This window comes from Pelodiscus sinensis, chromosome 16 (genome assembly GCF_052426305.1).
Source record: "Pelodiscus sinensis isolate ZL-2025 chromosome 16, ASM5242630v1, whole genome shotgun sequence".
NCBI classification, from domain to species: Eukaryota; Metazoa; Chordata; order Testudines; family Trionychidae; genus Pelodiscus; species Pelodiscus sinensis.
The window spans coordinates 42,033,982-42,058,258 of record NC_143067.1 but is presented as its reverse complement, the minus strand read 5'-3'; the positions used below and the strand labels follow the sequence as shown (position 1 = coordinate 42,058,258).

The 24,277-nt window shown below is 65.8% G+C and overlaps 1 protein-coding gene across 1 annotated transcript in view; it reads right to left on the bottom strand.

Annotated features, from left to right (window-relative positions):
• PCDH1 (protocadherin 1) overlaps positions 1–24,277 on the bottom strand; it is a 125,544-nt gene that overhangs the window by 93,783 nt on the left and 7,484 nt on the right. Inside the window, exon 2 of the mRNA XM_075900010.2 lies at positions 14,004–14,142. The gene's annotated coding sequence lies outside the window, so the exon portion shown is untranslated. The remainder of the gene's footprint in view (positions 1–14,003; positions 14,143–24,277) is intronic.

The window sequence follows — 24,277 nt, the reverse complement described above, 5'->3', positions numbered from 1 at the left end:
CCAGCGCCCCATCTCACCCCCCCACTGCGACACGCCACCAGCGCCCCATCTCACCCCCCCCCACTGTGACACGCCACCAGCGCCCCATCTCACCCCCCCACACTGCGACACGCCACCAGCGCCCCATCTCACCCCCCACACTGCAACACGCCACCAGCGCCCCATCCCAACCCCCCACACTGCGACACGCCACCAGCACCCCATCTCACCCCCCCCACACTGCAACACGCCACCAGCATCCCATCTCACCACCACACACTGCAACACGCCACGAGTGCCCTATCTCACAGCCCCAGTGCTGCAGTGACACATGCTATAAGTGCATGCCTGATACCGCTCTGCGGGTGCAGCCCCTACTCCACCTTGTGCTGCAGTGACACGTTGCAAGTGTCCTGCCCCACCCACACTGCCCATCCTGCCTCTACAGTGACACATGCTGCAAGCACACACCCCACCCCAGTGCTGCAGCGACATGCACTGCACTGAACACAGAGACCCACCCCGGCTCTAGGACAGCAGTAACATGCACTGCACCAAGCACTGAGACCCATCCCAGCCCTAGAACTGCAGTTACATGCACTGCACCGAGCACAGAGACCCACCCTGGCCCTAGGACTGCAGTGACATGCACTGCACCGAGCACAGAGACCCACCCTGGCCCTAGCACTGCAGTGACATGCACTGCACCGAGCACTGAAACCCGCCCCAGCCCTAGAACTGCAGTTACATGCACTGCACCGAGCACAGAGACCCACCCTGGCCCTAGCACTGCAGTGACATGTACTGCACCGAGCACAGAGATCCACCCCGGCCCTAGGACTGCAGTGACATGCACTGCACCAAGCACTGAGACCCACCCCGGCCCTAGCACTGCAGTGACATGCACTGCACTGAACACTGAGACCCTCCCCGGCCCTAGCACTGCAGTGACATGCACTGCACCGAGCACTGAGACCCGCCCCGGCCCTAGAACTGCAGTGACATGCACTGCACTGAACACAGAGACCCACCCCGGCCCTAGCACTGCAGTAACATGCACTGCACCAAGCACTGAGACCTGCCCTGGCCCTAGAACTGCAGTGACATGCACTGCACTGAACACAGAGACCCACCCCAGCTCTAGCACTGCAGTGACATGCAGTGCACTGAGCACTGAGACCCGCCCCGGCCCTAGGACTGCAGTGACATGCACTGTACTGAACACTGAGACCCGCCCCGGCCCTAGCACTGCAGTGACATGCACTGCACCGAGCACTGAGACCCGCCCCGGCCCTAGAACTGCAGTGACATGCACTGCACTGAACACAGAGACCCACCCCGGCACTAGCACTGCAGTAACATGCACTGCACCAAGCACTGAGACCTGCCCTGGCCCTAGAACTGCAGTGACATGCACTGCACTGAACACAGAGACCCACCCCAGCCCTAACACTGCAGTGACATGCAGTGCACTGAGCACTGAGACCCGCCCCGGCCCTAGGACTGCAGTGACATGCACTGCACTGAACACAGAGACCCGCCCCGGCCCTAGCACTGCAGTGACATGCACTGCACCGAGCACTGAGACCCGCCCCGGCCCTAGAACTGCAGTGACATGCACTGCACCGAGCACTGAGACCCGCCCCGGCCCTAGCACTGCAGTGACATGCACTGCACCGAGCACTGAGACCTGCCCCGGCCCTAGAACTGCAGTGACATGCACTGCACTGAATACAGAGACCCGCCCCGGCCCTAGCACTGCAGTGGCATGCAGTGCACTGCAGTGGCATGCAGTGCACTGAGCACTGAGACCCGCCCCGGCCCTAGGACTGCAGTGACATGCACTGCACTGAACACAGAGACCCACCCCGGCCCTAGCACTGCAGTGACATGCACTGCACCGAGCACTGAGACCCACCCTGGCCCTAGAACTGCAGTGATATGCACTGCACTGAACACAGAGACCCACCCCAGCCCTAGGACTTCAGTGACATGCACTGCACCGAGCACTGAGACCCGTCCTGGCCCTAGAACTGCAGTGACATGCACTGCACTGAACACAGAGACCCACCCCAGCCCTAGGACTGCAGTGACATGCAGTGCACTGAGACCCGCCCCAGCCCTAGCACTGCAGTTACATGCACTGCACCGAGCACTGAGACCCGCCCTGGCCCTAGAACTGCAGTGACATGCACTGCACTGAACACAGAGACCCGTCCCGGCCCTAGGACTGCAGTGACATGCACTGCACCGAGCACAGAGACCCGCCCCGGCCCTAGCACTGCAGTGACATGCACTGCACTGAACACAGAGACCCACCCCGGCCCTAGGGCTGCAGTGACATGCACTGCACCGAGCACTGAGACCCGCCCCGGCCCTAGCACTGCAGTGACATGCACTGCACTGAACACAGAGACCCACCCCGGCCCTAGGGCTGCAGTGACATGCACTGCACCGAGCACTGAGACCCGCCCCGGCCCTAGGACTGCAGTGAACCAAGCACTGAGACCTGCCCCGGCCCTACAGCTCAGTACATATGACAGGAGAAGAGGCTCCCAGGACATTGGGGCCACCCCATAAACTTGTGACTCCTACTTTGAGTGCTTCCCCTCCCCACCAACACTGCCCCAGAGCTGGCTCTCTGGCCCCACAGAGTAGATGGGGCTCCACCCCTGCTCACACTGGTACCAGCTGTGGCCATACACCGGCGAGGAGGGGGGGCAGAGGCCAAGTGAGACCCCCTCCCCTCCTCATTGCGTGAGACCCCCCCCAAGGTACATGCAGTCACCTCCCTCCTACCACACAGGTGCAGTCACTGTTTAGCCCCTGCCCACACACACATACACATGCACACAGAGTCAGAGCCCCTCCGCACACACACTAACCCCCCAACACGCGCGCGCACACAGTAACTTCCCCAACACACACATGCACACTAATCTTCCCACGCAGTCACCTCCCCCAACACAAACACACACACACACACACACATACTAACCTCCCCAGCACACACACAGGCACACACACTCTGATCCCCTCCAACACACACACACTAACCTCCCCCCCACACACACAAACCTCCCCCCCACACACACACTTACCTCCTCACATATACACACACATACTAACCTCCCCAGCACACACACAGGCACACACACTCTGATCCCCTCCAACACACACACACTAACCTCCCCCCCACACACATAACCTCCCCCCCAACACACATTAACCTCCCCCCCAACACACAGTCTGACCCCCACCAACACACCCCAAGAGACAAAGGGCTCAAGTGCCAGAACGGAGCCAATACGCAGCTCAGGAACCCTCCGGGGCTCCACACAACTCACTGATCCGAGCTGCTCCCCCCAGCCCATCAGCCCCCCAGAAACCCTTCCTCCCTCCCCCACCACAACACCCCCCCCCCACATCTCCCTTCTCAGCCCCCGAACACACAGCGCCCCTCCAGTTCTTCCTGCCTCAGTCACCCCACTGCAGGCACGAGCCCCGTGCCCCTCGCGCCGCCCCCACACCACCCAGCCCCTGGCCGGCGGCTGCCCTCAGCTCTAAGCCGCGCCCCCTGAAGAGGCAGATCTGCAAGGGGGCAGGCCTGGCTCGCCCCCCATGGGCAGAGCCCTGCTCCCGCTTCCACTCGGTGCTCTCAGGAGTGGAGGCCTGGGGGCTGCAGCTGCCCGGCCCCTGGAGACACTGCAGGCGCCGGCTGGGCATGGGACCCCTGGCACAAGGATCCCTCCAGCCAGGCAGGGGGCGGCCCCACACTCAGCCAGCTGCCCCCAGCAGAGCCAGCCCCCAAGCTACCCCTCCCCCATATGGCCACCTCCCGAGAACTAAGCCCCCCCCAAGTGCACCCACCTTGCACTACCCCTGCCCATCCACTGAGAGCCCCCACGGCTCCTCCCCTCCCCTCCCCCACCCTGACCCCGGAGCCGCCAGCTCCCAGCACAGCCCCAGTGACAGTGGGGCAAGGGCCCTTCCCAGCCGGGCTCCCGAGGCGCTAAGAAATGCACCTTCTGGGCCGGGCCGGGGGCTCTGGCACGGCAGGCAGCAGCCCTGTGTGGGGCAGGCCCATCGGGCCAGGCCCGGGGCAGCTAAACAAGCCCCTGCTGGTCATCAGGGACCCTGAGCAACCATGTGCACTGGGGATCCCTGCGGCGGGGGGAGCAAAAGCTGGTGCAGCCCCGTGTGCCCCCCGCGGCCGCCCTTGGGGACGTGGACCAGCCAGCCCGGCCCGGGGAGCGCTGCCCAGGGTTCGCCCGCAGATCAGGGTTTGTTTATTCTCTCTGTTTGTTCTAGGCGTGGGCCCACTGCCTTCCCGTCCCTGAGCCAGCGCGGGCTGGGGCAAAGGTGCAAGTCGCAGGGTAAACAGAGCCTGTGCCTCCAGGCAGCCTGAGTCAGCCCTTCCCTTCCCGAAGCAGGGGCCCAGGGCCATCTCCCATGGCCAGGCTGGCTCAGCACGTTCGCCCCAGAGGGTGCGCGGGCAGCTCCCCCTCGCCGGGTGGCTCTGAACGGTCCCCGTGCTGCCCGCCAGGGGGCCAGTGCCCCAGGAGCCAAGGACGGTACCAGAGCAAACCAGTTCCACTCCTCCCACCCGCCTGCACCACGGGGCACCCAGGGCCGTGGCCACTGACAGCCCAGAGCTCCCTGCACACCCCGGTCCCCGGGAGAGGGGGAGCGACAGCACGAGCCACCGTGGCAGCGCATGGGCCAGCAAAGGCCTTCGGCTGCGGCCCTGTGAGGGCGGGGCGGGGCACAGAACAGCAGGGCGGCCCAGGCCAGAATTCAGCGGCTGGGAAACCCCAGAACCCGAGGTGTCCGGGGGACCCTCGATAGCCACCCGGGACCCTGCCTCCATCCTGCTGTTTATCCTCCTCATTCGCTGGGTGGCCCCAGCTCTGAGCTACTGCTCAGCCACACGGGCCGAGTACCAATCAATCATTCATCACCACAGCACACGAGTGTGCCACACGTTCACCAGTGTCTCGTCACAGGCCCATGCGGCAGAGGAGCAGTAGGGGGAGGGGAAGCGAGACCGAAATTAAGGCCCAAACTGCCCCAGGTGTCTAACGCATTTTGGGTGCCGCGTCTGCGACAGCCCAATCCGAGGCCCCCACTAGCACCGGGAACATGCCAAGCCTGCAGCCGCAGCCGGCAGCCCTCGGCACCTCTGAGCCTTCGGCCTGACGTGCCAGACTAGACACCCCGCAACGAGAAAGACACACGTGGCCACCTGGGCTCATTCAGCTTTACCAGCCTCTCCTGCTGGCTCCGGACCCTGTTCCGCAGGGAGACCCCGGCCCCGGCCCCAGCCCCGCGACACCTTTTCTCTTCCTGCAGGCCCCCGCTTTCCAGCTGCTGCAGCAAGAGGCAGGGGCTCCCCAGAAAGCAGCTTCCTTTTCTCCACAGCCCCGGCTCCTCCCTAGAGCAGGCCCAGCCCTGTGCTGAAGGGCGCAGGGGCCATGCACAACACAGCCGGCGAGCCCGTGAGCACAGGCAGGTCAGAACGCCGAGGTACAAGGGCTGAACTAAGGCTTTCGCCGGTTTCTGAGCACTCCGCTTTGCAGCCTTCCTGCTCCTTTATAGATCTCATGTTCTACTTTTGAAACCTTCATTGAAGAAAACATCGTGCACAAGTGCATGGCCGCTAGCGTGGGTCATCCGTGGTGCTGGGATCCATAGCACGCAGACCTCTGCCACAGGAGCTCAGGCGCTGGTAGCTCTAGTAGGCTGGCAGCCTCAGTGTGGACCTACCACTAGAGGGGGGTGGAGACATACTTTGGAATCCTGGATTCAGGCCCAGGTTCTGGAGGGAAGTGTTGTCTAGTGGTTACAGATCTCTCTGCCCCATTTCACCTTGTCCCGCCCCTGCTGCCACCTCACTACTCCCTGCCCCTACTTAATCTCCCCTCTGCTCCTAGTCTCCCCCATCCAGTTCCTGGCCCTACCCCCCATGCCCTCATTTCCTGCCATGACCACACCCTTATCCTAGTCCACTGTCCTTCTGCCCCCATTCTGCTCCTACCCATCCCCCTCCCAAGTCCCTGGACACAGCAGGGGCCACTGAGGGCACAGGCAGCTCCCCTGTTCCACAGCAGCCCCTGGCCTTTGCGGGGGCAACAGCAGGGACCCTCGCATTCATTCTCCGCTGCCGGGGCTGGCGCCTGTCGGCCCCCACCGAGGAGACCTCGGAGGCTGCCTGCAGAGCTTGTGCACACGCGCCTCACTTGACCCAGCGTGGGTGGGTTTGCTCAGGACCAGCAAATGGCACCTCCCCAGCGTCGCCGGGGTCCCCTTGCCAGGTGCCAGCCTGGCGGTGTCCAACCCTGCTCTCTGCAACGCTGAGCCCTTCCGGCCACGCAGCCGGGGCAGGGACACGCCAGCCCCAGCCTGGGCAGTGGGGGCAGGCAGGGCAAGGGAGAGCCCACCCGGCTGGCCGGCCCCATCACGGCTACTGGGCACAGGGAGCGAGAGGGGGCAGGAGGCACCAGCCTGGCACCCACACCAGGAGGTGGCACCTGCCCCGCCTGGCCCGGAGCTGGGGGCAGGAGCCGTCTCCACCACAGCAGCCCGGCCCGGCCGCAGGGCAGCGATCCCAGGCGATTCCCCCTCCCCATCACACACGGGCCGAACCCCAGGCTGCCAGCTCGGAGCCCTGGGGGGCAGAGGAATTGGGCCACTGGGAAAGGGCGCCGCTCCCACAGCACCCCCGTTCCCACACACACACAAGCAGCGCCAGCGGCACGGACACACACCCACACACTCCCGTGCCCGCGGCGCGCGCACTCACCCACACCCACCCGTGCCGGCGGCCCGCGCACTTGCACACACACATACCCGTGCCCGCGGCGCGCGCACACTCTCCCCCCCGTGCCCGCGGCGCGCGCACTCACACACACCCGTGCCCACGGCGCGCGCACTCACACGCAGGCACACACCCGTGCCCGCGGCACGCGCGCACACCCACACCCGTGCTCGCGGCGCGCGCGCACACCCACACCCGTGCTCGCGGCGCGCGTTCTGGTCCTTTTTTCGCACTTCCAGCCCCGCTTGCCCGCAGAGCCTGGGGCAGGCTGGGTTTCCCGGGGAAGCTGCGGGGTCGGTGGGGAGCGAGGCGCCGGGCGCAAGCCGCCCTCGCAGCCGCTGGTCCCCGGGCGGGCTCCGAGCAGCCTCCCGGGGGATGGAGGCAGCAGCACAACAAGTGGCAGGAGCCGCGCGCGGCCCGGCCCCGGCTCCGGCTCCGAGCAGCCGGCAGAGCCCCCGGCGCAGCCCCCGAGCTCCCGGGCACCGGTGGCCGCACCCGCAGCCCAGCGCTGGCGCGTCCAGGACGCTCCCAGCCCGGCAGCTCTGAGCCCGCAGAGCCCGGCGGCGGCTCCCTCCGCCCGCGGTGCCCCTCTCCCGCCCCGGGCATCGCCCGCTCCCCGCTCCCCGCTCCCCGCATTCCGACACGCGGGCTCCGGCTGCGGCTCTTACTGGGCTGCGGAGAGCGCCGGGCGCGCGGCTCCTCCATCCCCTGCCCCGCCGGCACCGGCGCGGCGCGGCGCTTCCCGCAGAGCTGCGAGGCTCGGGGCGGCCGCTCGGGGCTGCGGCTCCGCGGCGCGGCGTGTCCGTCGCAGTGTCCGGCTCTCGGCGTGTGTGAGGCTGAGCCAGGGACGCACCGAGCCGGCCCAGCCCCCTCCCCCTCGCTGCTCCGCCTCTCGCCGCCGCCAGCACCGGGAGGTGGAGCCCGGCGGGGCGGGGGCTCCGCGGAGCTGCCGAGCGCTGCGACTCAGGCACTTGGCGCCTCTGGCTCGCGTCTCGGTGGGTCGGAGCCGGAGCTGCCCGCCCGGGACGCCGCCACCTGCGCTCCGCTGCCGGGCGCACCTGGGGGATCCAGCCCGAGCGCATCCCGCGGCGGCGCGGGGCAGAGCCCCGGGACCCGGCAACGCGCCCCCGAAAGCCTGGCTGGGCAGCGGCGCCAGCGTCCCCATCACCCCCGGCCCGCAGAGCCCCGGCGCGGCCGCTGTCTGCCCCCGTCCCGCCGCTCCCTCCCCAGCTGGAGGAACCTGGGCCCATGACTCCAGGGCGGAGCTGCGCTCCCGGGTTGCCCCGAACCCCTCCCCGCCGGGAGCTGGGTCGGTCGAGCCCTCCCCACCTGTCCCCGCCGGGAGCCTCCCCCCAGGCTGGGCCGGCCCGGCCCCTCGGAATCTCCCCGCGGGGCTCTAGGGCCCGCTCCGGCCCTGCCCCAGATCTGCTGCTTTTGCAGCCGGAGTCGGTCTCTGCAGCGCGGGCGGGCCTGGGCAGGCCGGCTCCGAGCGCCGCGAATCCGGCTCTGGGAGGTGCGTCGGGCCAGGTCCCCGCCCTGCCCGGGAGCCAGCGGCTCGGGCCGGGCCTGCCTCCTGCGGCGGCAGGAGCCTGTTGCGCCCACCCGAGCCCCGGCTGCCGGCTCCTGCAGGACTCGCTGCACCATCTAGAGGCTGCTCGGTCCTGCCAGGACCGGCTCCGGCAAGGGGCCAGGGACTTGTCCGGAGCCGGCTCCTCGTGGGGCCTCTCGCCCCCAGCGCACACCACAAGGCCCCTCCCGCTTTGTCTTTGGTGCCCAGTCACCGGCAGGTTCCCACCCACGTGCAGGGGCCAGGAGCCAGCAGGGTCCCCACAGACTCCAGCCCCTGCAAGGAGAGGCCTTGGTTTGCTTAGGGTGGCCAAGCTGCGTGCCTGGTCCCGTGGCTGCGGGGGAGGGCTGGAAGCTGGTGAACTGGGCCCAGCTGGAAGCACTGGAAAGCGAAGGGGTGGGCTCCAGTTTCCTCCTCTCCAGTCTGCGCAAGGCAGATCCCAGCAACCCCGGAGCCAGCTAGAGTGAGAGCAGCCCAGGCCAAGCTGCCCCGGGAATGGCCGACGGCCGCGTCCGCTGGGCACCCCCAAGCACCAGCCCTGGCTCCATGGAGCTGTGCCAGAGCACATGTGGCCGTTCTTCCCAGCACTGCTTCCCAGGCCAGCTGTGTATGTGCCGTCCCCAGCCGAGCTTCCCCTGTGTCCCACCCTGGCACATGGGGCCCTGGACCCACATGGGGGTGGGCTGCACATATCAGGCATGCTCACCACAGGGACACCCAAGCCGGGCAGGATCTACTCTGGGTTACAGGGACACGGTACCGAGCACAGGCGCTAGGCCGGGCAGGATCTCCGCTGGGTTACAGGGACACGGCACCGAGCACAGGCGCCAGGCCAGGCAGGATCTACGGTGGGTTACAGGGACACGGCACCGAGCACAGGCGCTAGGCCGGGCAGGATCTCCGCTGGGTTACAGGGACACGGCACCGAGCACAGGCGCTAGGCCGGGCAGGATCTACGGTGGGTTACAGGGACACGGCACCGAGCTCAGGCGCTAGGCCGGGCAGGATCTACTCTGGGTTACAGGGACATGGCACCGAGCACAGGCGCCAGGCCGGGCAGGATCTACTCTGGGTTACAGGGACACGGCACCGAGCACAGGCGCCAGGCCAGGCAGGATCTACGGTGGGTTACAGGGACACGGCACCGAGCTCAGGCGCTAAGCCGGGCAGGATCTACTCTGGGTTACAGGGACATGGCACCGAGCACAGGCGCCAGGCTGGGCAGGATCTACGCTGGGTTACAGGGACACGGCACCGAGCACAGGCGCCAGGCCGGGCAGGATCTACGCTGGGTTACAGGGACACGGCACCGAGCACAGGCGCCAGGCCGGGCAGGATCTACGCTGGGTTACAGGGACACGGCACCAAGCTCAGGCGCTAGGCCGGGCAGGATCTCCGCTGGGTTACAGGGACACGGCACCGAGCACAGGCGCTAGGCCGGGCAGGATCTACACTGGGTTACAGGGACACGGCACCGAGCACAGGCGCTAGGCCGGGCAGGATCTACGCTGGGTTACAGGGACACGGCACCGAAATCAGGCGCTAGGCCGGGCAGGATCTACGCTGGGTTACAGGGACATGGCACCGAAATCAGGCGCTAGGCCAGGCAAGATCTACGCTGGGTTACAGGGACATGGCACCGAGCACAGGCGCTAGGCCGGGCAAGATCTACGCTGGGTTACAGCAGCACAGCACCGAGCTCAGGCGCCAGACTGGGCAGGATCTACTCTGGGTTACAGCAGCACAGCACCGAGCACAGGCGCCAGGCCGGGCAGGATCTACGCTGGGTTACAGGGACACAGCACCGAGCACAGGCGCCAGGCCGGGCAGGATCTACGCTGGGTTACAGGGACACGGCACCAAGCTCAGGCGCCAGACTGGGCAGGATCTACTCTGGGTTACAGGGACACGGCACCGAACACAGGCGCCAGGCCGGGCAGGATCTCCGCTGGGTTACAGGGACACGGCACCGAGCACAGGCGCCAGGCTGGGCAGGATCTCCGCTGGGTTACAGGGACACGGCACCGAGCACAGGCGCCAGGCCGGGCAGGATCTACGGTGGGATACAGGGACACGGCACCGAGCACAGGCGCCAGGCCGGGCAGGATCTACTATGGGTTACAGCAACACAGTACCGAGCACTGGCGCCAGGCCGGGCAGGATCTACGCTGGGTTACAGGGACACGGCACCGAGCACAGGCGCCAGGCCGGGCAGGATCTACGCTGGGTTACAGGGACACGGCACCGAGCACAGGCGCCAGGCAGGGCAGGATCTACCCTGGGATACAGCAACACAGCACCGAGCACAGGCGCCAGGCTGGGCAGGATCTACGCTGGGTTACAGGGACATGGCACCAAGCACAGGCGCCAGGCCGGGCAGGATCTACACTGGGTTACAGCAGCACGGCACCGAGCTCAGGCGCCAGGCCGGGCAGGACCTACCCTGGGATACAGCAGCACAGCACCGAGCACAGGCGCCAGGCTGGGCAGGATCTACACTGGGTTACAGCGGCACGGCACCAAGCACAGGCGCCAGGCTGGGCAGGATCTACGCTGGGTTACAGCGGCACGGCACCGAGCACAGGCGCCAGGTCGGGGAGGATCTACACTGGGTTACAGCGGCACGGCACAGAGCACAGGCGCCAGGTCGGGCAGGATCTACGCTGGGTTACAGCGACACGGCACCGAGCACAGGCGCCAGGCCGGGCAGGATCTACACTGGGTTACAGCAACACGGCACCGAGCACAGGCGCCAGGCCGGGCAGGATCTACACTGGGTTACAGCGGCACGGCACCGAGCACAGGCTCCAGGCCGGGCAGGATCTACGCTGGGTTACAGGAACACGGCACCGAGCACAGGCGCCAGGCCGGGCAGGATCTACGCTGGGTTACAGGGACACGGCACCGGGCACAGGCGCCAGGCCGGGCAGGATCTACGCTGGGTTACAGGGACACGGCACCGAGCACAGGCGCCAGGCCGGGCAGGATCTACGCTGGGTTACAGGGACACGGCACCGAGCACAGGCGCCAGGCCGGGCAGGATCTACGCTGGGTTACAGGGACACGGCACCGAGCACAGGCGCCAGGCCGGCAGGATCTACACTGGGTTACAGGGACACGGCACCGAGCACAGGCGCCAGGCCGAGCAGGATCTACGCTGGGTTGCAGCGGCACGGCACTGAGGACAGGCGCCAGGTTGGGCAGGAGCTACGCTGGGTTACAGAGGCACAGCACCGAGCACAGGCGCCAGGTCGGGAAGGATCTACTCTGGGTTACAGGGACACGGCACGGAGCACAGGCGCCAGGTCGGGCAGGATCTACGCTGGGTTACAGGGACACGGCACCGAGCACAGGCGCCAGGCCGGGCAGGATCTACACTGGGTTACAGCGGCACAGCACCGAGCACAGGCGTCAGGCCGGGCAGGATCTACACTGGGTTACAGCGTCACAGCACCGAGCACAGGCGCTAGACTGGGCAGGATCTACGCTGGGTTACAGCGGCACGGCACAGAGCACAGGCGCCAGGCCGGGCAGGATCTACTCTGGGTTACAGGGACACGGCACCGAGCACAGGCGCCAGGCCGGGCAGGATCTACGCTGGGTTACAGCGGCACGGCACCGAGCACAGGCGCCAGGCCGGGCAGGATCTACACTGGGTTACAGGGACACAGCACCGAGCACAGGCGCCAGGCCGGGCAGGATCTACGCTGGGTTACAGTGGCACGGCGCCGAGCACAGGCGCCAGGTCGGGCAGGATCTACGCTGGGTTACAGCGGCACGGCACCGAGCACAGGCGCCAGGCCGGGCAGGATCTACGCTGGGTTACAGGGACACGGCACCGAGCACAGGCGCCAGGCCGGGCAGGATCTACGCTGGGTTACAGCGACACGGCACCGAGCACAGGCGCCAGGCTGGGCAGGATCTACGCTGGGTTACAGGGTCACGGCACCGAGCACAGGCGCCAGGCCGGGCAGGATCTACGCTGGGTTACAGCGACACGGCACCGAGCACAGGCGCCAGGCCGGGCAGGAGCTACGCTGGGTTACAGCAACACGGCACCGAGCTCAGGCACTAGGCCGGACAGAATCTACGCTGGGTTACAGCAGCATGGCACCAAGCACAGGCGCCAGGCCGGGCAGGATCTACGCTGGGTTACAGCAACACGGCACCGAGCACAGGCACCAGGCCGGGCAGGATCTACGCTGGGTTACAGGGTCACGGCACCGAGCACAGGCGCCAGGCTGGGCAGGATCTACACTGGGTTACAGCGGCATAGCACCGAGCACAGGCACTAGGCCGGACAGAATCTACTCTGGGTTACAGCAGCATGGCACCAAACACAGGCGCCAGGCCGGGCAGGATCTACGCTGGGTTACAGCAACACGGCACCGAGCACAGGCACCAGGCCGGGCAGGATCTACGCTGGGTTACAGGGTCACGGCACCGAGCACAGGCGCCAGGCTGGGCAGGATCTACACTGGGTTACAGCGGCATAGCACCGAGCACAGGCACTAGGCCGGACAGAATCTACTCTGGGTTACAGCAGCATGGCACCAAACACAGGCGCCAGGCCGGGCAGGATCTACGCTGGGTTACAGCAACACGGCACCGAGCACAGGCACCAGGCCGGGCAGGATCTACGCTGGGTTACAGGGTCACGGCACCGAGCACAGGCGCCAGGCCGGGCAGGATCTACTCTGGGTTACAGGGACACGGCACTGAGCACAGGCGCCAGGCTGGGCAGGATCTACACTGGGTTACAGGGACACGGCACCGAGCACAGGCGCCAGGCCGGGCAGGATCTACGGTGGGTTACAGGGACACGGCACCGAGCACAGGCGCCAGGCCGGGCAGGATCTACGCTGGGTTACAGGGACACGGCACCGAGCACAGGCGCCAGGCCGGGCAGGATCTACCCTGGGTTACAGCGGCACAGCACCGAGCACAGGCGTCAGGCCGGGCAGGATCTACACTGGGTTACAGCGGCACAGCACCGAGCACAGGCGCCAGGCCGGGCAGGATCTACGGTGGGTTACAGGGACACGGCACCGAGCACAGGCGCCAGGCCGGGCAGGATCTACGCTGGGTTACAGGGACACGGCACCGAGCACAGGCGCCAGGCCGGGCAGGATCTACGCTGGGTTACAGCGACACGGCACCGAGCACAGGCGCCAGGCCGGGCAGGAGTCTATTGTGCATTGCACTGGCTGGGTATGTGGCCTGTCCACTGAGACTCATCAGGTGGCTGCCACCTGGGCAACACCAGCCAACAAGCTGATGCCCTGTCGGAAGGGGAATGGCCGGGTGGTGCCAAGCCGAGGGCATTGGGCCTGGCATCGCTGCTCTCTTGGCTTCCCTGAACTGCCAAGCTGAAGCAGCATGAGGGAGTCCCCCAAGTCCTGGCCCAGCACTGGGTTTCCATCTCCATTGCTGGGCCCCTCCCGGGCATCCAGACTCCCAGCTGGGCCCCTGGCCAGGGCCCCGGGGCTGTCTGTTGCCCACTGCGCTGGCATCACGCAGACACAGCCGCCCCTCCGAGCCCCTGGGGCCTTGTCAGAAGAACAAAGCCTGCGAGCGAGGAGCATCCAGCCACGTCTCGGGGAGAGCGAGAAGAAAGGGACGCGCGGGAAGCAAACGAACCTTCCCCGAGACGCACGCAAACCTGGGAGCAGTTCAAAGCCTCCCTGTTCTCAGCAGCTCTGGGCTCCGCAGGAGAGGCAGCGCCTGGATTTGGACGGCAAATGCTAATAGCCCAGATGTGCCGACAAGTCCCCGCTTCCTGCAATGAAAAACAAAAGATCCCAAAAATTAGACACAAGGAAATGAGCAACACGGAACCACGTCTCCCTCCACCCCTCCGAGCCGGGATCCGCACCGTTACCGGCATCCCATGGGAAAGAGTCAGTGCCTGGGGTGGAGCAAAGATCTTGTGCTGACTGTGGGGTGCAGCCGGGCGGGGGGCTGCGCTGACCATGGGGTGCAGCCGGGCGGGGGGGCTGCGCTGACCGTGGGGTGCAGCCGGGCGGGGGGCTGCGCTGACCATGGGGTGCAGCCGGGCGGGGGGGCTGCGCTGACCGTGGGGTGCAGCCGGGCGGGGGGCGGGGCTGACCGTGGGGTGCAGCCGGGCGGGGGGCTGCGCTGACCGTGGGGTGCAGCCGGGCGGGGGGCGGGGCGCTGCGCTGACCGTGGGGTGCAGCCGGGCGGGGCGCTGCGCTGCGCTGACCGTGGGGTGCAGCCGGGCGGGGGGCTGCGCTGCGCTGACCGTGGGGTGCAGCCGGGCGGGGGGCGGGGGGCTGCGCTGACCGTGGGGTGCAGCCGGGCGGGGGGCGGGCGTGGGGGGGGGCGGGGGGGGGGGCTGCGCTGACCGTGGGGTGCAGCCGGGCGGGGGGCGCATGCACAGGCCTGACTCCCCTGTGGTGGGTTTGGTGGCGGGCGCTCCAGGACGGTCTCTGTCCCCCTCGCTCCTGCCGGCAGGACGCCTGCTGCCGACTTACTGAGCGATTGTTTTTATTACTGTTTTAACTCTTTTTTTAACCTTGTTTTTCTCTCTGCTGCACTTTCACTCACTCATTAATTTTGGTATTTTTCTCACGGTGTATAACCCCTGTCACGGCTGCCATGGCAACAGGAGGGAATGTGCTCAGTGCTAAAATATCCTCTCAAAAATAACACAAATGGGAAAACAGAGGCAGCTTGTGTCGGCCGCGGCAAAGGCAGCTCTGGCCAAGCGGCTGCAGGCTGGGGAAGCCCCGGTCCTCCTGCTAGCCCAGCCCCAGTCTGCCAGGCTGCCATCGCCCCCACTCCTGGTCCTGGAGCCGAGGGCTGCGGCTCTCCCTGCCCAGCGCTGCTCCCCGTCTCTGGGAGCATACCCCCCCCGCCAGGGAAGCCGGAGATGCCCAGAACGGCTGGCTGGCTGCGACCGGGCCGCTGGCCTGGCGAGGGTCTCTCCAGCCTTTCCCCAGCTTCCTGGTGTTTTACATGCTCCTCCTCCTTCGCCTCGGCCCAGGCCCCGCCTCCTCCCTGGCAAATACCGAGCAGGCCTGAGCCCCAGGCGCTGAACAAACGGCAAGCCCCGTAGGGGATGGAAACGGGCTGCAGCTGGAGGTGTGGCAGCCAGCCCAGCCCCTCGGAAAGGCCCTCCTGCGCAAGGCCGTTCTTCCTGAAAGGTGCCAGGTGTAGCGGCCTTGCGCGAGAGGGGGCCGTGTAGACGCTCCTTCTGGCGCAAGAGCCTCTTCTGAAAAAAATAGTGGCTCATTAGGTATGCAAATGAGGCTCGGTGATATTCCACACAGCCTCATTTGCATATTACTTGCGCAAGAAGCCACGAGCGTAGACATAGCTCAGACAGGGATTGACAAGGGCGCCAAGCCCCGAAAGCCGCTACCCAAATACCCGGGGCTCCTCGCTGGGAGGGGCCTTCCTGAGCAGCCAGTGCAGCCGCGCCCGAACCAGAGCCAGGGCCCCTTCCCCCAGGGCCCCTCCTCGCAGACGCCCACACTCTGGGATGAGAGAAAGCTGCTGAGGACGCTGGCACTGGAACCCAGCACGGGCAGCCTCCGCCCCAGCATCTGCCTCCGCCTCAAGGCCAGCTCCGTCATTGTCCAGAGGGGGCACAGGCGACAGCAGCCGGAGGGGGGCAGGCCCTCCCTCTCCGCCCGGTCTCAGCCCAGGGTGCTTAGCACTAGCCAGTGCGGACCCAGCCACAGCACAGGGAGCTAGCAGGGTTGCCAGGTGTCCGGCTCCAGCCGGTAAAACCCCCGAGAATGCCGGCCGTGTAAAATGTTCAGTATTTTCTCTTTTCCTCGGCCGGCCAGCCGGCGGCATCTGCAAGGGCGTAATTTAAAGGCGCAGCAGCCTTTTTTCCCCTCAAAAAGACAGCCAGCGGTGGGGGGAGCGAGGTCATTTAAAGGCTTAACAAATTTGGTCTCCCTTTTTTTTTGCTCAACCTATTTTTCCCTGCCTGTTTGGGATTTTTTGTGACGGTATCTGGCAACTCTAGGAGTTAGCCTCTGGTTTCCCAGCCAGCAACCCACAGACACGCCCTGGCTTCCTTCCTACCCCATTCTCCACCGCTTGTGGCATCTTACTTCCCCGCTTCCTTCTCCCGCAACAGCAGCTGGAGCCTGGAGGTCAAGGGTCCTTGTCAGCTGGCCAGAAGCCACAGCCTGCCTCCTTCCCCACAGCGCTGCTCCTTCTTATACTGGTGGTGGACTTCGGGCATGCCCCGTGGGGAGCGGGCGTGGCCTCAGGCCACAGGGCGGGACTAGCAGTCCCACCTACCCCCATGACAGCCCTCCGGCCCCGCCCCTTCACTGCAGGGTGGCGCAGCTCCCTGCCAGCTCTCACGGCAGAGGCGGCCTTGCTCCTCTGCGCGTCAATTCACCTGCTGGCCGTGCCCGAGCCAGACGCAGGCCACGCCTCCCTCTCACAAGGGATGGTCCTGGGCACCGGCGAGGCAGAGCCCGGCTGCGCAGTGACCAGTTAGCAGCCACCCTGGCCCCCACGCCCTGGCTGCTGAGCCGTCAGCCGCAGGGCGAGAGAGACTGGGTGGGGAGGGGTCTCTGGTACTGGACCAGCCTCCGCTGCTGAGAGAGACGCTTCCGGGGAGGGCGATGCTCGGGTCCAGAGCCCTGTGTGGCGAGCACGCTCCTCTCTCCCCAATACAAGACCTGCCCCCACCCTCCCGTCCCACCAGGGCCCTGGAGGAGCACAACCCGCCCCACGCACACGCCCGAGTTTGCCCCACGCTGGGCCCTGACTGCCTGGCACCGCCACATTCCACCGCTGGCCCCTGCAGAAAGTCCCGTCCCAGCTCACGTCCTCTCGAAGCTGGCTGGAGGGCGGCCCCCCGTGGGCAATGGTGGACACTGGACACGTCTGCCGGGGGAGCCCGCCGGGCCGTATCCAAACGCAGAGCGCAGGTCCATGGCCGACGTGGCCTCGGGCAGCCCGCCCAGTGCTCCTGCCTGCCCCTGCACTGCCCCAGCCGAGTGACAGGCAGCACCCGCCCAAGGGGCTGGCTGGAACAGCCTCCCCCAGGGTCACTCGCTGCCTCTCTGGGCCGGGCCCCTGTCTCCTGGGCCCCAGCCCCCGAGTGCTCCCCCCTGCTGCCTGCCATGGGTCCCAGGGGAGCGTCCCCCCCTTGCCAAAGCAAGAGGGGCATCAGCTGTCTGGCAGAGTCCTTAGCTACGGGGGAGAATGGAAAACCTGCAGCAAAGCCCAGTTAGGCCCCCCCCAGTCCCCTCCAGCAGCCCAGCAGTAACCCCTTTGTCAGGGCCTGGGGAGGAGAGACATTAGCACCTGGTCACACCCTGCACCTTCCCAGGCGGCCAGTCCACGGCCATTAGTTGCTAGGGAGCAAAGTGCTGGGCAATTGCAGGGGCCAGCTGGCCCTTGTTCTCTGGAGGCCGCTGCTGGATCCCTGTCCCCACGACCTGCCGCGCACCACCCGTGGGAACCTGACCCGCACGGTTCCCGGGGCCCCGACCCGCACGGTTCCCGGGACCCCAGGCTGCCCGCCCCTCACCGCTCTGCCGGCAGGCAATCCCACCGCCCCGGCCAGCAGACAGCCACAGGCAAGGTCCCGTGGGAGCCGGCGTTCAGCCCGTGGCAAATCCCACAGCAGGCCTCAGCGCGCGTGTACCAGACACTCACCGCCTGGGGGCGTGGCCACCAGCATGGCACCAGGCCGGTTACCAGCCGGCTCACGACCGGTCTCCCCAGAGTGGCTGTGGGCCAGCAAGCGCCTTCCCACGGGGATTGGCTTGGCGCCCTGCCCTTTAAAACTTGTCCGCAGGCTGAGCCTCCCTGACGGGTCACAGGCAAAGGGTGTTGCCGGAGCAGGGAGGTCCCCTGTTGCCCAGCTTCTCGCCCACTGCCGGCCAGCCAGGAATCCCGGGACTGGGTCCCCGGTGGATGCTGGCTGCACACCAGGACGCTTAGGTCCAGCCACCACCGTGGCTTTGCTGGAGCACAGATGCTGCCGGAGCAGAGGGTCCTGGACCAGATTCAGGAGAAGAGATAAAACTGTCGCTGGCAAAGCCAGCAGGTGACACAAACGTGGGGCCGTGGGAAGCCACGTGGGCAGGCCGTGGCCACAGAGCCAGACAGGTTGGAGAGCTGGGTGCCAGGGGACGACGAGTGTTTTAATACACCCAGCGTAGCACATGCCTCTGGGAGCAGAGCGTGGGCATCTCACACGGCAAGGGCTCTGTCAGCCAAGGAGCATGGCCCAGCCTGAGGCTGTGGCCACAGCGCTCCCGGAGGCCTGGGGGGATCTTGGGTAGGAGCACGCAGGGGATTTCGCTCTGGCTCGGGCCCTGGTGCGAGCGCGGCAGGAGGAGTCTGACTGACAGGGGCAGGGCCCAGCACTGCCTAAGGGTTAGAAACCCTCTGCCCTCCGGAGAGACGCAGGGAGTGCAGCCCTCAGGCTACGTCTACATTGGCAAGATTTTGCGCAAATACTCTTAACGCCCGTATTTGCGCAGGAGAGCGTCTACACTGGCACCTGCTTTTGCACAAAGGGATCCGTGCCAGCGCAGACGCTCTCTTGCCCCAGAAAGCTCTGATGGCATTTTAACCATCGGGCTTTCTTGCGCAAGGAATTCATGTTGCCTGTCTACACTGGCCTCTGGCACAAGAAGAGTTGCACAAGAGGCCTGATCCCTGAGCGGAGCGGCAGAGCTCTTGTGCAAGAGGCGCTGATTGCGCAGTGCTCTTGCGCAAACTCCTGCCAATGTAGACGTAGCCTTAGTGTTACAAAGGGAAGGCGAAGCCCAGGCACGGCCGGGCTCCCCAGCCTCGCCGAGCTGCTGCGAAGGCTCCAGCTGGACAAGGCTCACCAGAGGAGTGCCCCTCGGAGAGAGCTCGGCTCGGCTGATAAACACCCAGCTGGGCGGGTAGGAGAACCCCATGGAGGGACCTCAGGCGGCTGCAAGCAGGAGGGGGTGCACGGGGAGAGGCTGCTAGTGCAGATGGGGGCTTTGAGAAGGCTCAGGCGCTGGGACCCCCCCCCGACATGGCGCAGGGGGGCACCTGAGGGAGATGCCCCGGGAAGGAGCAGCTTGGGCAGAAACAGCTGGCACTAGGCGCCCTGGGCTGGCTCCTCCTGCCAGCCAGCGGGGAAGCGGTGCACCCAGGGGGAGAACCCCATGGAGTGACCTCGGTGGAGGGCAGAGTCGTGACCCGATGGCACCGAGTCCTGCGAGCGGGCAGGGCCAGCGGATGGGAGCCGCTCCCCGGGGCTGCGGTGAACCTGTGGCGGGCAACGAGCCCCTAGAACACCTACCAGGATCGCGGCGGATTCCGCATCACGGGCCAGTGCTCGGTGGAGACTGGCTCTTTCCCCACAGCTCTGCTCTGCTCCAGCAAGGAGTCTGGGGCAGCCTGTGGCCCAGCCTGGGGCTCAGACGAGATGGGCACCGTGGTCCCTTCTGGCCTTGGACTCTGGGAACGTTTGCTCCAATGAGGGCATGAGTCTGGGACTGCCGAGCCAAGGCCTCCTGCACACCCCCCTCGCTCCCTAGCACTGCGCCTAACCAGACAAGGCAGAGCCGGCCCCCCCTCGTAGCGCCTGTCTAGCCTGGCACCTCCTCCAGCTGCCCAGCCAGCTCCTGCCTCTGGAGCCAGGCGCGCTGCACCGGACGCCGGCCTGGCAGCTTGCTGAGTGCCAGGGCTGGCGACGGCTCCTGCGCACCAGGCAGGAAAACAGCTGAGATGGGGCCGGCTTGCAATCAGCTTCTCAGCGTGGGCAGCCCGGCCCGGCCCAGCCTCCGATTCCAAAAGTCCTTGACCAGTCTGGCTGGTTATTCTGCTCCATCATTGGCTTGTCCTCGGAGGCAACCAGCAGCCACCCCCCGGCCTCCAGCTTCCTCAATGGCCTGGAACTGTTAACACTCCTGTCAGGGGCCTGGCTCCGGACTTGCCCTTTGCACCGTCTCATGCCCAAGTGGCCTGTCCAGGCCCCGGCACCTTGGCGAGGTGGCTAGCAAGCTGTGCCCCCTCCGGCACCACGGCCGGCAAGGGCCCGGCGGCCACCTGGGATTCTCTGCCTTCCCCCTCAACCAGCCCATGCACTTGCTGTCTCCCTCCTGGGAGAGAGGAAGGCCACCCGGGGGCAGCTGAGGCACCTCGCTTGATGATGCCGCTCGGCTCCCGGCACTCAGGCCAGGCGTTGCCGGCAGAGGGTTCCCAAGCGCACACACCACGTCTCTGTCCGACGCCGGCCAGCCGGGGCCTCTCCCCTCAGGCGTCAGGGCGTGGGCCTGCTTGAGGACATCCCGGCACCAGCATCGGCGAGGGGGAGGGGAGGAACCTCCAACCCCTGCTGAGCACAAGGCCTTGGACCAAGCTGCAAGGGCAGAGCCCGGCTCCACTGAGCCACGGAGCGACCCACGAAGCTGATGCTCCTCGCACCCCATCGGCCAGTGGGAGCTGGAACGCGGCCTGCCAGGGGGACCCACTTGCACCGTGGCTCCTCCCCCTCCAGTTCCTCCAGCTCTCGGGGGTCCCGGCCCTCCCTCCCTGCCAGCGGACTCCTCGGCTAGCGGGGGAGGGGAAGCGGTGCTGTTGGCAGCTTGTGAGGTAGTGGGGGTACCTGGCTGGTTCTATGCTGGGGCTGTGGTAACCCCACTGGCTGCTGTCTGTAGCACGGCCCAGCAGGGCAGGGGGGAGTCACTAGGCCAGGGTCCCTCAACCTGTCCGACCAGCCACCCCCAGGGAGAGAAACAAAGGAAGGGGGATGCCGCCCCTGGCTGGGGGCAGGGCTGGAGGGGAGTTAGTTTTCGGTCTGGGAAGCAGGGGAGAGGGAGCTGGGGAGGGGGCTGGGATTGTAGGGCCCAGCCACCCCCCATCTCAAGGGGGGGGGGGCACTGAGGCCTCTTAGCCCAAGTTCCTGTAACCAGATGACATCTGTGCTGTATCCTGGAGAAGCGATAAACTCCCTCTGTTCTACTGGCTGGGGGAGTCTGTTCGGCCACTACGGGGGTGCAGGAGACAAGAAAACCCCAACGCACCGTCTCACAGCTTTTACCTGAAAAGCATTTGTGCACCTCTGTTCCCCTGTGCCGCCTGTTTACAGGGGGGGGGGGGGGGAGGGTTGCTGCAGAGGACCGGGTGTGACCTTCCTGGAGATATGGGGACCCAGGCCCGGCCCAGCTTGTCAGTCAGCCAGATCCAGCCAGTGGAGGAAATGGGCTGAGGAGAGGGGCTTGCTCACCTGGGACTGAAGAGAAAGGCCGGGGAGGAGCACTAGGGCCCAGGGAAATCGGATGCCCGGGAGGAGGAGGGTGCCATTAGCCTGGGAGGGAGGGAAGCCAGAGGCCCCTGGGTGCAGGACAGGCCTGGACGGGCTGGACCTAGGGCTGCCAGCTGGTTCCAACAAAACTCCCGGACACATTTACCGTGCCATCACAATCGACATTCCGTCGAGTTCGAAGATCCCGGCCAGTTCTATCGTCTCCATTTGTTCCCCGACCAGGAAGCGCAAACACTGGATGGTCCGGTTCACCTGGCCGCCCCAGCTGGACCTGAGGCCCAGGGAGATTCCTGTGCTGGCTTCAGAGGGTCCATGAGCCCTCCTGCATGTGCCGGCTGAGACCGTCTGGAGATCGAGGGGGCCTGTGGCTGTGCGGAGAGGCTGGGCCGAGCCAGCCCTGCTGAAGGCTCAGGGAGGTGCGGCTCTAGGAGCAGCGGGCCCTGGCAGAGAGGTGGCCCCGAGAAGGGCTGTCGCACTGGAGGGGTTCGCCCAGGCACCGCCCGGAGCCGCCAGAGGGCACGAGTCCTGCGAGTCTGACAAGGCTTGGCATTGTGAGGGCCCGGGGAGCCACGGCCACCCTGCACTGCAGCAGGAGATGGCGGGGCACACGCACAAGCCTGGTGGGCTGTGCCAGGCCCCAAACCCCGGCCTCGCCGAGAGCCGTCGCTAAGATCCCCGATCCCCCCAAGAATCACATTGTGCTGAGCCCCTCCCCACAGCGCCCAGGCCTTGGGCTCGCAGGCTCCCCTCTCTCTGCGTCGCTCCGTGGCACGGCCGGGAGCTGCCAGGCGCCCACCTCGGGGCAGGCATGTGCTAGGGTCCCTGGACACGGGGGTTCCCTGTGCCGGGCGCCCCTGCCAAGGCCGGGCTGTACTGGGCTCCCCGCGCCACGCCGGGCCTGGCTCCCTGGGGCTCCATTCCCCCTGCCGGCGGTTGCCATGAAGTCACCCTGGGCCCATCCCAAATGAGCCTCCCCTCCCCCCACCAGGGCTCTGCCAGGGCGACCCAAACTGTGCTGGCACCAGGCCCCGGCTGTGCCCTGGGGGAGCCAGGCAAAGGGGGCTCCCTGCCTCCCCTAGCCCCAGGCAGTCATACCCAGTGCCAGGTACCCCTGCTCCCCCCGGGGCCCAGGCCGCGCCACGCCAGGCTCCTGCTCGCCCCCCCGCCTGGCGCTTACCCGGCAACAGAGCCGGGATCTCGGTGGGCAGGGGGCAGCTGAGCCTGCCGGGCTCGGGATCGGTTCTGCCCCGCCCCCCTCAGCTGCCATGGCTCCGGCCTGCCCCGTCACGGCCCCGCCGTGCTACAGGTTGCAACGGACCACAGATGACCAGAACAGAGCGCAGGAGGCCCAGCCAGGGCTAATGAGCAGCCCTCAGGAGCCCATGGGCCAGGGCCTCCCACAGCAAGCGGGGCCGGAGCCGGAGCCTGCGGCAGCCTGGGCTAGCCAGGGAACCAGCAGTAGCTGGGTGAGGAGCCCAGCCAGGCTGGTGGGGGGTGGTTGGAGGCAGGGTGCCTGCTTGGGCCATAGCCTGCAGGATGGTGGCAGGGGCCCCCGCGGTCCTGCAAGTTCTCTCCTTCGGGACTGGCCAGGTCCCAAGGGTGCTGGGCCTGTAATTTACATTCCCCGTGCTGGGCAATGCAGCGAGTCAGAAGTTTGTCTCCCTCCCTTTTTACGGAGCCCTGTGGAAGCCGTGTGGAGCTCGCTCTCGGCGGCGGGTCGGGGCAGCCTGTCGCCCTGGCGGAAAGGCTGCGCTATGCGCGGATCTAGAGTCCCACCTTCGTTGTCGGTTCATAGATTTATTAAAATGATACATCACAGGCTGGAGCTGTGGCTCTCGCCACTTTAAATCCCCGGTACGAACAATTAGGCCAGCCAGTGATCCTGTCTTGCAATGCTCCGGGGTCCCCCCTCGGTGTGCTCGTGTGGAGGTGGGGAGTTCCTTTAAACACAGACTCCTGTCCTAACTGTTAGTTTTAACAAATGGTAAGATTACACTGAAAGGCACTTTGTGAAAGTTATTGTGAAAGGGAGGTGTTGAGGCCTACCCAGAATATGTCAAATGAGCACCAGTTTAATTGTAAGTGGAAAGGAAAGGCAGCATTGTCAGATACAGGAGATAAAACAAAATTTGATTGGTTGACCAACAATAACCCCGCTTTTAGGGAAGTAAGTAACTCAGACAGCAGTATGCAACAAAGTGCTGATTACCCCAAATGGAGCGGACAAAAGTTTTTTGTAGGGGCAGAATGAGAACAAAAATCTAACGTCAGCAATTGTCAGGCGAGTGGAGGATACCAAAATACCGACACAGGGTATATAAGGTTGGCTGAAACAGACCAAGAGCGGACGGGTTGCGAATCCAAAAAGCCAGGTCTGATCCACCAGGGCTCCCTCCCGGTGCTGAATCTTGCTGCCGCACATAAGCTCCAACAGGGGAACGAATACCGGTCGTAAGTTGCAACGAAAAGATCCAAAGAAAGGAAAAACATAAAGAAAAGAATCTCTCCTGAATCTAAGCAATGCTTCTATCTTCCTTAACGTGAGTATTATATAACTGTTAACTCCATACACTGTTTAAAGGTAAGTCAGGAGGGTATATCTGTAGGAGATATAGTACAGGACGAAGTACCAAAACAGCACCTGGGTTAGCATATGAAA